Source organism: Amblyomma mixtum, chromosome 3 (assembly GCF_055824585.1).
Source record: "Amblyomma mixtum isolate Tamu chromosome 3, ASM5582458v1, whole genome shotgun sequence".
NCBI lineage: Eukaryota > Metazoa > Arthropoda > Arachnida > Ixodida > Ixodidae > Amblyomma > Amblyomma mixtum.
The window spans coordinates 395440222-395451667 of NC_143014.1; the positions used below are offsets into that span (position 1 = coordinate 395440222).

The window sequence follows — 11446 nt, forward strand, 5'->3', positions numbered from 1 at the left end:
GTAGCCATGCCGTTGTCCTCCCCCACGACGAATGCTTCTAGTGGTTGTATTAAAATGACCAAGTATGCAACCAAGGAAAGCCATGTATTACCAAGCCTAGCCACCAATATGCTTCGCATCTGACTAGGCTTAACCTTAGCTAAGCCTCAGCCATAATTTTTTCATTCAGATCTCGAAACGACCCTTTCGCTTTACTTTCCTCTCAAATTTATATAGTTATGCTGATTTTTAAATATTTTATTTTACCCTCACCTTTTGTTTCCTCAATTTTCATTCCAATCCCCTCAAAATCTCTCAAAATTCGTTGTTCACTTCCCGAGTTTCTTCCATTTTTATTTACTAGCCGCTTCAGACAAACCTGAAGGAAATTTTTTCTTGTTTGGGCCTGCATTAAACCTCGGCCTATCCCCCACCATGGGTATGTGCTACCGCTTCAGGGGCAACAACAACAACAACAACCCGAAGACCGAGCCTTTCTTCCACGCGGCTCGGGATGCTTCCTCTTCATCGCGCGCTCCCATCGTCCAGAGGTGGCGCTGCTACGGAACATTCTGGGCCGCTGCTTGAATGCTCTGGTCAGGACGAGGAGACGACCGGCAAGCGCATCCTGACTCACCTCGAGGATCCACGCATCTTGCACCGCCTGCTGGCGGGAGCCCGGGGCGTGCAGATGCCCATCTCAGTGCTAGTGGCAGTGTGGCACGACGTGGCGGGCATGGTGTTCGACCACCTGCCGGTGCTGCTCCTCCTGCTGCGGTCCGGGGTGCTCCCAGACCACCGGGTGAGCGACGGCTGCCTGGCCTACCCGTACACCGCCCTCCACAACTTCGAGTTTGGGACACCCTTAGGCAAAGGAAAGTTTGGAAACATATACCTGGCGCAAGAGGAGAAAAGTAAATACGTCATTGAATTGAAGATTACGTTCAAGTCCCAGCTGAAGAGCAAGAATGGTGAGCACCAGCTTCGAAGAGAGATCGAATTTCGGTCACATGTCAGTCATCCTCATGTCCTGAGGCTATATTGTTACTTCCACGATGAGACTAGGGTTTACCTTATTCTAGGTTGCGCACCTAAAGGAGATCTATACAAGGAGCTCACCAAAGGAAACATGTTTGACAGCAAAAAATTCGCGACTTAAATCCACCAAGTTTGGAAGGCACTCCAGTCCTTCCACACCGAGAAAATCATGCACCTTGACATAAAACCAGAGAATATCCTGGTAGGTTACAACGGTGTGCTCAAGACAGCAGACTTTGGCTGGTCCGTCCATGCTCCATCTTCAAGGCGTGAAACCCTGTGCGGTACCATGGATTCCTTGCCACCCGAAATGCTTGAGAACAGCGTCTACGACGAGAAAGTGGATCTCTGGGCTCTAGGTGTTCTAATCTATGGGTTCCTAGTCGGAAAGCCTCCTTTTGAATCGATCTGCGCAAAAACTACCTATGACAGGATCCGACGTCTGGACCTCCAGTTCCCTGCTCATGTCTCCAATGAAGCTAAGGATCTCATTTCTAGGCTGCTGCGGAACGAGCCTAAAGAAAGGGCAAGCCTAGAGGAAGTGATGTCATACCCATGAATCACAAAGAATGTTGAGTGTAGTGCCTTATAGATGAACCTTTCTAGTGGACTTGTACATGAGTGCTTGCCCAGAAGACTCCTATATGCTGCATGCGCCTGGGGATAAGGCATCTGGCGACAAGGAGGCAAAGCATTTAAAAGGAACATTCTAAGACAAAAAGGAGGATGCTTTGAAGACGAATCTGTATCAGACAAAGTGACTTTTAGCTTCGTTCCAATTGTGGACACTCGTCGACGATACATATCGAAAGCAATGTTTTTAATATACGTTTGGAATTGATACATTTGTAATTTTAAACAAAATCTGTATTCAGTTATTCACTAAAATTTCAGCACGATTTATGCAACCCTGCTATGGGAGCGTGCACTGGTATATACTTCGATATTTAAAATGATCGAAATGGCCAAAACAGTTGGAGACCTTCGTTACCTCATTCTTAATGAACAAAGTTCGGTAGCATAGAGGTTGCCTGCTATGCTCTATACAATAAGTGTCTAATATGTTATTGCATTTTCCCAGCGGAAACCCCAAACATATCGTATGCATGCGTGCGTTGCATTGGATTATATGTGATTATACTAATCCAACCACTCAAATGTAGCTTAATTCACTGACTAAACTGATTTAAACGGCAAGTACAAAGTTTTTCTATCTCTTATGAATTTTTTTAAAACTCTTATGGCACTTTCTGCGCAGTTTTTGGTTATTTGTGCCGAATTTGTTATTTGTAAAAACAACTTGTAAGCACTACATAACTCCCGATCAGAAAACAAAACTTGAGCAATTGATGCAGTGTATTTGTGAGGGAACTGCGTGCGTCAGACTGTAGCTTCGGCAACTGTGCCTCGCTAGAATGTGGCAGGCTCAGTGACAGCTGGGTTTCGCCGTTTTAGACATCGGCTTCAGGACTACAATGGTGCCAAACATAGCGGCAGTGCGACAAACTTTCCCATGTTTGTTTCATCCCATTTTCCACGGCCGGTGAGTGAGCTGTGGAGAATTCGCCCTCGGACGGGAAGTAGGCCGCCTCAGGCGTACATTTGGGGCATCAGTTTCTTTAGGCGTGGCACTGAATGTCATCCCAGCGTGTGCCAAAGAAGCTGTGCTCAGGGTTAGACGTTCCTCCTTATTTATTTGAAGGAAAGATGACCGCTAGAAACAACGATAAGTGCTTCTCTTGTCGTCGGTAACACTGTCCTTGTTCGTTGCGCCACCTTTCCTTACGAAGTTGTTTGCTTTTGTGTGCCACTGATGTCTGCCTGCTGTACTTGCGATAAGTGGTTGCGCCAGAAAGGTGATCTTACATTATTTTGTTATCAGTGCTTGTCACACCGCCGCAGCATTTTGTGACGCTTTTTGTGTCCCATCGAATCATGACGAGAAGCCCTCAGTGTTGGTGTTTTTGTGAACGTACAGGTGTGTTGCAGTGATCGCACTAGACGCAAATACATTTTACAAGAGAGGAGCGATGCGGTTGATGCTCAGCTTAGGAGAGGCAGGGACATGGCTGCATGGTATTAGTGGAGATGTTTTTCGTTGTACTTTAAATGTCGCCTTCATGTCTGACTTTTGTTTTTAACAAAATTTTCCTACGAGTAAACAGCCAAACAGCGAGAAGATGTGGACGAAAAGCTGTTTACCAACTTGTGCTTGAAATTAGACTAAATTTGATGCACGTATGTAACAAATTCAGTGGCGTGCCATGTGAGGTAATTTTGTTTACTGCAGCGTGAGAACGACAATAAAACACCCTGCTGTGGACTGCGGTAGGAAGCAGCAATAATTCGCGAGCAATGCGACCTCCTGTACCAAGATGTGTACCTTCTCTGGTTATTCTAGGAGCACCGACTAATTGCACTGGAGACAGTGTGGCCACTCTGCGGGCAAAAGTGGGGACGTAGAGTGTGCAGTCCTGGTTTTAACTTCCCTGCACATTTTTTCCGGCACCTTGCTCAACTTCATTTTCTTTGAAAGGGGCTCGCAGCACTGATAACCGTTCGCAACTACAGATGAAGCTTTGGGAAGGCTCCGTCCATGGAACTCAATTTCACTCATCGAAGAATTGACTACGACCAGATCTCGCCTTGACGACAATCCGGCAGTGGCTGTCTTGAAGGAGCTCTTCCATCCGCGATAAAAGAGAAGAGCTTCCATCATAGATTACGGTCATACGAACAGCTAACACGAACATGACGTTGCCACGGTTTAAAAATAGCTGAGGTCTTTGAATTTCTGTGAAGCTATTTCCTGACAGATATTGCAAGGCTCCAGCCACTGGAGGGCTTCAGTTGACATCTCAGTTCGACGAGCAAACCAAGAAAAGCTTCATTAGCCCAGTGAATCAAGGTCACTTTCGAACGACGTCATGAATAGCTATTAAAATCACATCCGAACTCCGTTGATAGGGCGAACTGGGCAGACACCTTGTGCAGACACTGTGCAAAAAAAAAAAAGAAATCGGTGAAAACTGGGCAGACACCTTTTAAGCAGGCACTGCAGGAACCGCGAGTCACTGCTCCAAGGTGTTCCTTTTTTCTGCAGAAAACAAACGACAGGGTTTATCTGTAAACTTTCTTGCTCTTTTTGGTCTCATGAAGGTGTTGAAAGCCTTTGCAGGAGACGTTTTCAGAATATCACCATGACGCAAGTGCAGGCATGTCCACGGACGCCTGAAGACCGTTTTTGTTGCCTTTCGATTGCATGCCCTTGCCAAGACCATTTCTTCCTCTGGATTTCGTCTCGGTCGTCAATAATCTGCGTTCGTTCCTTGTCGCACTCTGCCCCCTTGCTGTCTCTTAACGTTAGAGAGGTCAATCATATTCCTTTCCACAACACGCTGTGTAGTCCTTAACTGAACTTGAATGCTTTTCGTAGTTCTCCACGTTTCTCCGCCGTAGGTGATTACCGGTAAGACACAGCGGCTATATACTTTTCTCTTGAGGGATATCGGCAAACTTCCATTAATGTTCATAGAGAACCTGCTGAATGCTCTACACTCCGTTGTTATTCTTTTGGTTACTTCTGCCCTGTGGTGCGCATTTGCGGTCACTACGCGCTCTAAGTAGACGCACTCCTTTACCACTTCCAGCACCTCTACCAATTGTAAAGCGCACTTCCGTTCCCGGACTGCTGAAAACTGCACGGTATCACCGGTTTTTCCAACGGATACAACATTTCTTCAGGCCTGGTGCTCGGCTCTTGTGGGGTGAAATGTTTGGAAAAGGGCATCTGGTGACGTCACCCTCCCTCGATGGAAAATCTATCCGCATTGAACAGAACAGAAAATGAGGGGTTACGCACTAATGGAAATGTAGATTTTGTACTAGAAACGCGGGTGTACTTTTATCGCACAAGGAAAGCGAGAACTAGAGCCAAAAGTGTAACAATAAGAGAAGCAATGCCCCAAGCTGGTTCGATGTCATCACCACAATCGTGAGTTTGAACCGTGGTACTGGCGAAAGGAATTATTAGGTCCGAGTTTTCGAGAAATGAAAGTGTCTTCCACCGCCGAAGAAAAGTCGGCGGAGTCACAAAAGGACCTCCTATCGCCCTGTAGACAAAATGAAAACCTCGTGGCACTGTGCTCCATTTCCCCCTTTAAACTCAGTACGACACTGTAGCGCCTTTTTGTGCACCCGGACAACCGTTAGCGGCGCTGCAGGTTTGCAGCCAGCCGACGACCCGAGAGCGGAACAGAGCGTCACGCCGCAGTAGTGCACGGGCTCCGAGCACCTGCGCATGCGCGCAGGAGCCTCCGAGTTCTCTGCGCGTGCGCTGTGGTACTGAACTGGGGTACTGTGGTACCTTACAGCAGACAGATGCAACAACAAAGACACACATTTCAGTGGCTCATAAGCGATTAAGGCTAACAAAAAAAGGCCAGAAATTGGCTGGACCGCACACGGCGGATTTAAGTTGTTTGACGGTGAACCGAGTCACTGAGCTGTCTACGCAACTGTATGGTCCAGGACCCTCTTCCCAACCACTTCTCCCGTGTCAACCATGGACACAATTGGCGAACGTTGTTTGCAAAGGTTATTTAATAGTGCAGATTTTATTCAAGAAGAGGATTTTACGAGCTGAAAATGAAATGGTAAAGCTTCTCTAATTGAGGTCGGTGGGCGAGTACAAAATACTGTGATTTGCAGACCATAGTCCGCCGCGGTGACGCAAAATTTAACCTTTTAAACATGTGTAGTCGGCGGACTGTAGTGCAGAAATTAAGGTACCTTCTTCAAAGTTTACGTGGGTATCGCCGGCAGGGGCCTTTGCCAAAACAAATAGTGGTTGTATAAAAAAAATTCAGAAGGGTAGCGGATCGGGCTAGTTGGTGCACTTTTGACAATTTTCGAAGCGCTAAAACAACATCGTCCCTGCGCTCTCTCTGCGTCCATGTTGTTTTAGCGCTTCGAAAAATGTCAAAATATAAAAAAAATAAAACGCTGATCGCTGAGGCTGGCGCTTACTCTCCGTACTCTTGCAAACTGCGATCACAGAGCTTTCTTTTTCACATCACGCGTTTGAATATAGGGGCCAAAAAAATGCTGTTTCTTAATAAATGAAGCTGTTTCACCAATAAAGACATATTTTACTCTTGCCGCCACCGGCTCCTAAGGTTACGTGTTTAAAGAAGTTGTTTAAAGTCAAGTGCAGGCCTTATTTACTCATAATTCACTCCATAAGGGAAGGAAATGAAACAAGCACAGCAATGATTACCATGTACTGTTATGTCGTTTGGGCCGTTTCTCTTTAGGCACACATTTTCAGTGCAAATCACCTTGAAAAAGTGAGAATGTACAACGAATGAACCATCACCAGGGGGCATCTGCGTGAGGGCCCTCACATGCTACACCTGTCAAGACAGGTGCCAATACTATCAGAACCGAGAGCCTAAAAGTGCTAGTGAGCAGAAATGCTTAGGGAAACAAGGAAGTGGCCACATCGCAAATATGGAAGCCAAAAGTCATACAAACCAAGGAAAGCATAGGGGAATTTGTTTTTGTTTTTTTTTCGCTTTTGGTGTAATACTGGTGGTTGCGATTAATACGGGACTTACGGAGGCCTTGTGTTCGGAAGCCACAGCCAGCCTGTGGTTGGATTTACGTGTACTTTCTGTAAAATTATTGAAATGTTTGCAGAGTTATTTTGTCACTGTGACCAACACGGAAAAAAAAGGAAAAAATGCGGCATGACCCGTCATATGATGCGACAATTATAAAGCTGCTGGATTTTCCGTGGATGGTTACTTTGATGCTTTTACTCTTATCAATGCTTACTCTAAGCCGAGGCTTGACACACACGAGAGAATTGTTCTGCAGAGCGAAAATGGGCGGAAGCGGTTATATGAGTGGCGGGTGGAGCTTTTGGAGGGCGCAGAGGGGTAGGAAGGTGGATCGAGGGTGGCGATGAGTGGGTGGGCAGATCAAATACAACATCTAAACACAATCGGCCTGATCTCTTACCTACTAAGAATTAAATCGCTGGTAACTTTACTTCTACTGTGTGGACTTCATGATGCATAATTACCACACTTTCTTGCAATGCACATAACAAATAAATTAATATTACATCATTATATTTCTTGGGTAATTGTGGTGTTCTCGTTGTAACAAGCACACACTATCACAATTCCAGCCTCCTTGCGATACATCAACACAGGTGCAGCAAAAATTGGGGTAGCATCAAGTGTAGTTATGGTATTTATGAGAAGCTATGGACAAAGAGTTGCGGATTAGCTCCTCCCGTGAAATTATCCTGCAACCAATAGCCAAATCAAAAGGTCAAGTTCATGCATTCACCACTCACCAATAAAAATAGATTTACAGCTCAAAAGGCATCAGGCCTGATGATGTTTGACGTAAAATGATGTTATTTAGCCAATGTTGCTTTGTAAGCAGCAGCATTGCGTTTCTCGCCAGTCACTATCATTAGATGGCACAGTCATAAGACACTACTGTGAACACAGGAACATGAGTCGCCCTACAAACAGCGCCGCCGAGAGCGCGATTCGAGTGAAGTCAAGTACATGGTTCCCGCGGCTACGATTGTTAGACAAGCGAATGCATTCCTGGCCTTCGAATGCAACCTACGAACAGATTGCCAAACTGTCGCAGCTAGTCAATACTATTAAATCATTTTGTGAAGGGGGGACTTCAACCTGCCTTACATTGACTGGTTACACAATGATCCCAGAACTACTGCTTCTGGTAGTTTATATTTTGCTTTTTTGACTTTCTTCATGACCATACGTTTCAGCAAAATGTTTGCGTGCCATCACGAAACGATGGCACCGGTCATGTGCTTGATTTATTGTTGTGCAACACTCCCAATATTGTATCAGATGTGCACGTCTTGCCTGGTATTAGTGACCACAATGTATTTGTTGCTGACATTCATGTTGAATATTTCCAATTATTAAGAAACCCACTAGAAAAGTGTATACGTTTACAGTAAAGGCAACGTTGATGCTATTAATTCAGCCCTTGAGTGTTTTTATCCAACCTTTGGTGCGCTAGCAGACGACCTGAGCACTGAACAGCTATATAACATCCTTAAAGAAAAGCTGTTTACAGTCAGTGAAACTTTCATCCCGACACGGGTCTTGTCGAGCAGGCGGTGCAGAGATAAACTATGGTTTAATAAAAAACTGCTTATTTTTCTTCGTAGAGTGCGGCATGCGTATCGCAAGACAAAACGAACCGGCTGCGCTAAAGCACACCTTGAGCTTAATAAACATGCACGCGAATTCCGAAACATGGCCATTTAGGCAAAGGAATCCTATATTCAGGACCTTGGACTGAAGCTAATTGAAGATCAAAAAGAATTCGGGAGATTTGATAGACGCAATGGTAAAGACAGTGTCTCTATCCCTCCGCTAATAGATCATGGAGTAATAGTTAATGATGATGCAGAAAAAGGCTCAGCTGTTCAGTAGTTACTTTTCTTCAGTCTTCAATCTGAGCTTCTCGCGCACGGTTGATGTGATTTCCCAGATTGAAGTAGATTTAATGCCAGAAGTCAATTTTAGTGTGATGGGTATTAGGTTTGGTTTCATTTATTACGGTTTAACGTCCCGAAGCAGCTCAGGTTATGAGGGACGCCGTAGTGAAGGGCTCCGGAAATTTCGACCACCTGGAGTTCTTTAACGTGCACTGACATCGCACAGCACACGGGCCTCTAGAATTTTGCATTCATCGAAATTCGGCCGCCGCGGCCGGGATCGAACCCGCGTCTTTCGGGTCAGCAGCCGAGCGCCGTAACCACAGATCCACCGCGGCGGGAATGATGGGTATTAGAAAACTTCCGGACGGCATTAAAGCAAACAAAGCATGTGGTCCAGACGACATTCCTGTCGCGTTAATCTCTAAATGTTCAGTGATATTGTCCAAATATTTTCTGCTTTTATTCCAAAAGAGTTTGGTTGAAACTGCATTAGCTAATGATTGGAAGATGGCGCGTGTTGTTCCCGTAGATAAGAAGGGACCAAAACACCACGTGGAGAACTACAGACCGGCGTCACTAACAAGTGTAGTGTGCAAAACAATGGAACATATTTTTTATAGCTGCATTATGTCTCATCTCACCAAGTACACTCTTATTCATCCTAGTCAACATGGATTCCGTCAAGGGTTTCCTTGTTAAACGCAACTAGTTGAATTTACACATGACTTAGCAGTAGCTGTCGACAATAGACAACTGATTGATTGTATTTTTCTCGACTTCAGGAAAGCGTTTGACGTTGTTCGTCATGACCTTCTCGTCTCCCAATTGCGAACGTATAAACTTAACGAAAGTATCATTATGTGGATAGCAGAATACCTTTCCCAAAGGCGGCAGACCGTGGTTGTTATTGGATGTTAATCTGCTTATGTTGATGTGACTTCAGGAGTGCCCCAGGGTTCAGTTTTGGCTCCTCTTTTGTTTTTGCTTTTTATAAAGGATATTGCTGAAGGTATTCAGTCATCTATCAGAATGTTTGATGACGACTATGTGGTCTACAGGGTGATTGATAATGCACGTGATCATGAGCGTTTGCAAAATGATCTGGATACAGTACTGGAATGGTGCACTAAATGGAAGATGTCTCTTAACGTGGAAAAGTGTGTACACGTCACTTTTACAAGAAAGAGGTCCAATCAAATAAACACTTATACATTAGGTAGCGCAGATTTAAAAAGCGTTTCAGAACATAAATACCTGGGAATTCTTTTTACGTCAGATCTTAGATGAGCAAAACACATTAACTTCGTAAAGACTAAAGCTGCTCGGGTGTTGGGATTCTTAAGACGCAATTTCAGTCAGCTGCCAAGTAGTCTCAAAGAAAAGTTATATTTTACTAATGTCCGCTTGTTATTAGAATAGGCTTGCGTGTGCTGGGATCCGTATACTGCCGAATTTGTTGATGGAATTGAGACGGTACAAAGCAGGGCAGTGAGGTTTCTTCACGGTAATTGGAGTAGAAATCTTAGTGCGCGAGAAATTAAAACTAAACTGAAATGGCAGGAGCTGAAGGAGCGCAGAAAAGATTTGAGGTTAAAATTTTTTCATAATATATACCACTGTAAAACCGGTATAAGTAGGGATCTATTCATAAAACCTCCATCTTATATATAAAAAAGGCGTGACCACTCTCTGAAAGTTCGTGAACTTTCTTTTAAAAGTGACCTCTTGCGTTATTCTTTTTTTGCACGTACGATTAGAAACTGGAATGCTTTGCCACCGAATGTTGTTTCAGTGCTAGCAAGTGATGCTTTTTACCACGTTTTGCGCATGTGATTTTGCGAAGTGATTTTTGTTGCGATGATGTCCCCCCTGCTGCAATGCCTAAAACAGGCGATGCAGGTAATAAATAAGTGAATAATAAATAAATAAATAAAATGCCGGCGATCACATGTCGCCTGCTCTACCTGCTGTTCCCGAAACACTGCGACCACTGATAAGAGCGGCGGGGGCATGAAGGGCTGCCTGAACACGTTGGCGTGCATCGCGAGGGCACATCCTGTTTAGAGTAGAATGCCAGAATCTCGTACGGCCATTTTCGTGGATGACCGGAGCGAGATTTAAAAAATCAGGGCGCGTTGCATTTCCCGCCTGCTTACGTATATGCACAGCACAAAACAAAAGACAAAAGGCACAACACTCATTTTTGATGACACGTGGCAACAAGCACAGCTGTAAGTGCGCCTCTTTATTTATCTCCTATGGTCACGTGCATAGACAGCGGCCATGCCGTGTTACGAAACGAAACGAAGCAACGAACGACGAGACGGCGGGAGCGCGCGCTCAAAGAACAGCCGCAGAAGCGCGAGTGGGAAATGCAGCCAGATCGCCGCTTCAGTCGGCATTAAAGTCCACACTGACCACACGATACTTCAAAAAAGTATGTGCAGTACTGACGTCCAAGAGCCTGAAAATGCAAGACACATTGACAAGCCACCGCCAATTTCCGTCAGTATTGCTTCAGCAGAGTTCGGTGCGCCATTGTGGCCCATCGCGTACACGCGGCACGCGCCGGCGTACACCTGCGGCTCAGATAGGGTGCAAGACGCGGACTCCTGGTGTTGCTCATGCCCTGATATCCCTGAAAGCATTCCACTGGTGTAGCGAGGGCGGTGAGCGCAGCCATGGGGTGGCGGTGGAAGCGTTCCATTCGGCTATTCGTCTCGGGGTGGTACACGCTGGTGCGCAGGCGAGTTGCGTCGAGAATGCAAGGGAGCTCAGCAAAGAGAGACGACTCGAACTGTCCGCTGAGGCTCTGGATGATTGTAGACGGACATCTAAAATGGGCCACCAAGGTAGAAAGGAAAGCAGACGCGACAGCAGAGTTAGCAGTACCGGGAACTGTGGTTGCTTCCGGCCAACAGGTGT

General features: G+C 45.5%; 2 pseudogenes; both read left to right on the forward strand.

The window, feature by feature from the left end:
* Nucleotides 1–493: 493 nt before the first annotated feature.
* On the forward strand, nt 494–1576 carry LOC149357255 (aurora kinase C pseudogene; annotated as a pseudogene).
* Nucleotides 1577–11202: 9626 nt separating this feature from the next.
* LOC149357256 (uncharacterized) overlaps nt 11203–11446 on the forward strand; it is a 40287-nt pseudogene continuing 40043 nt past the window's right edge.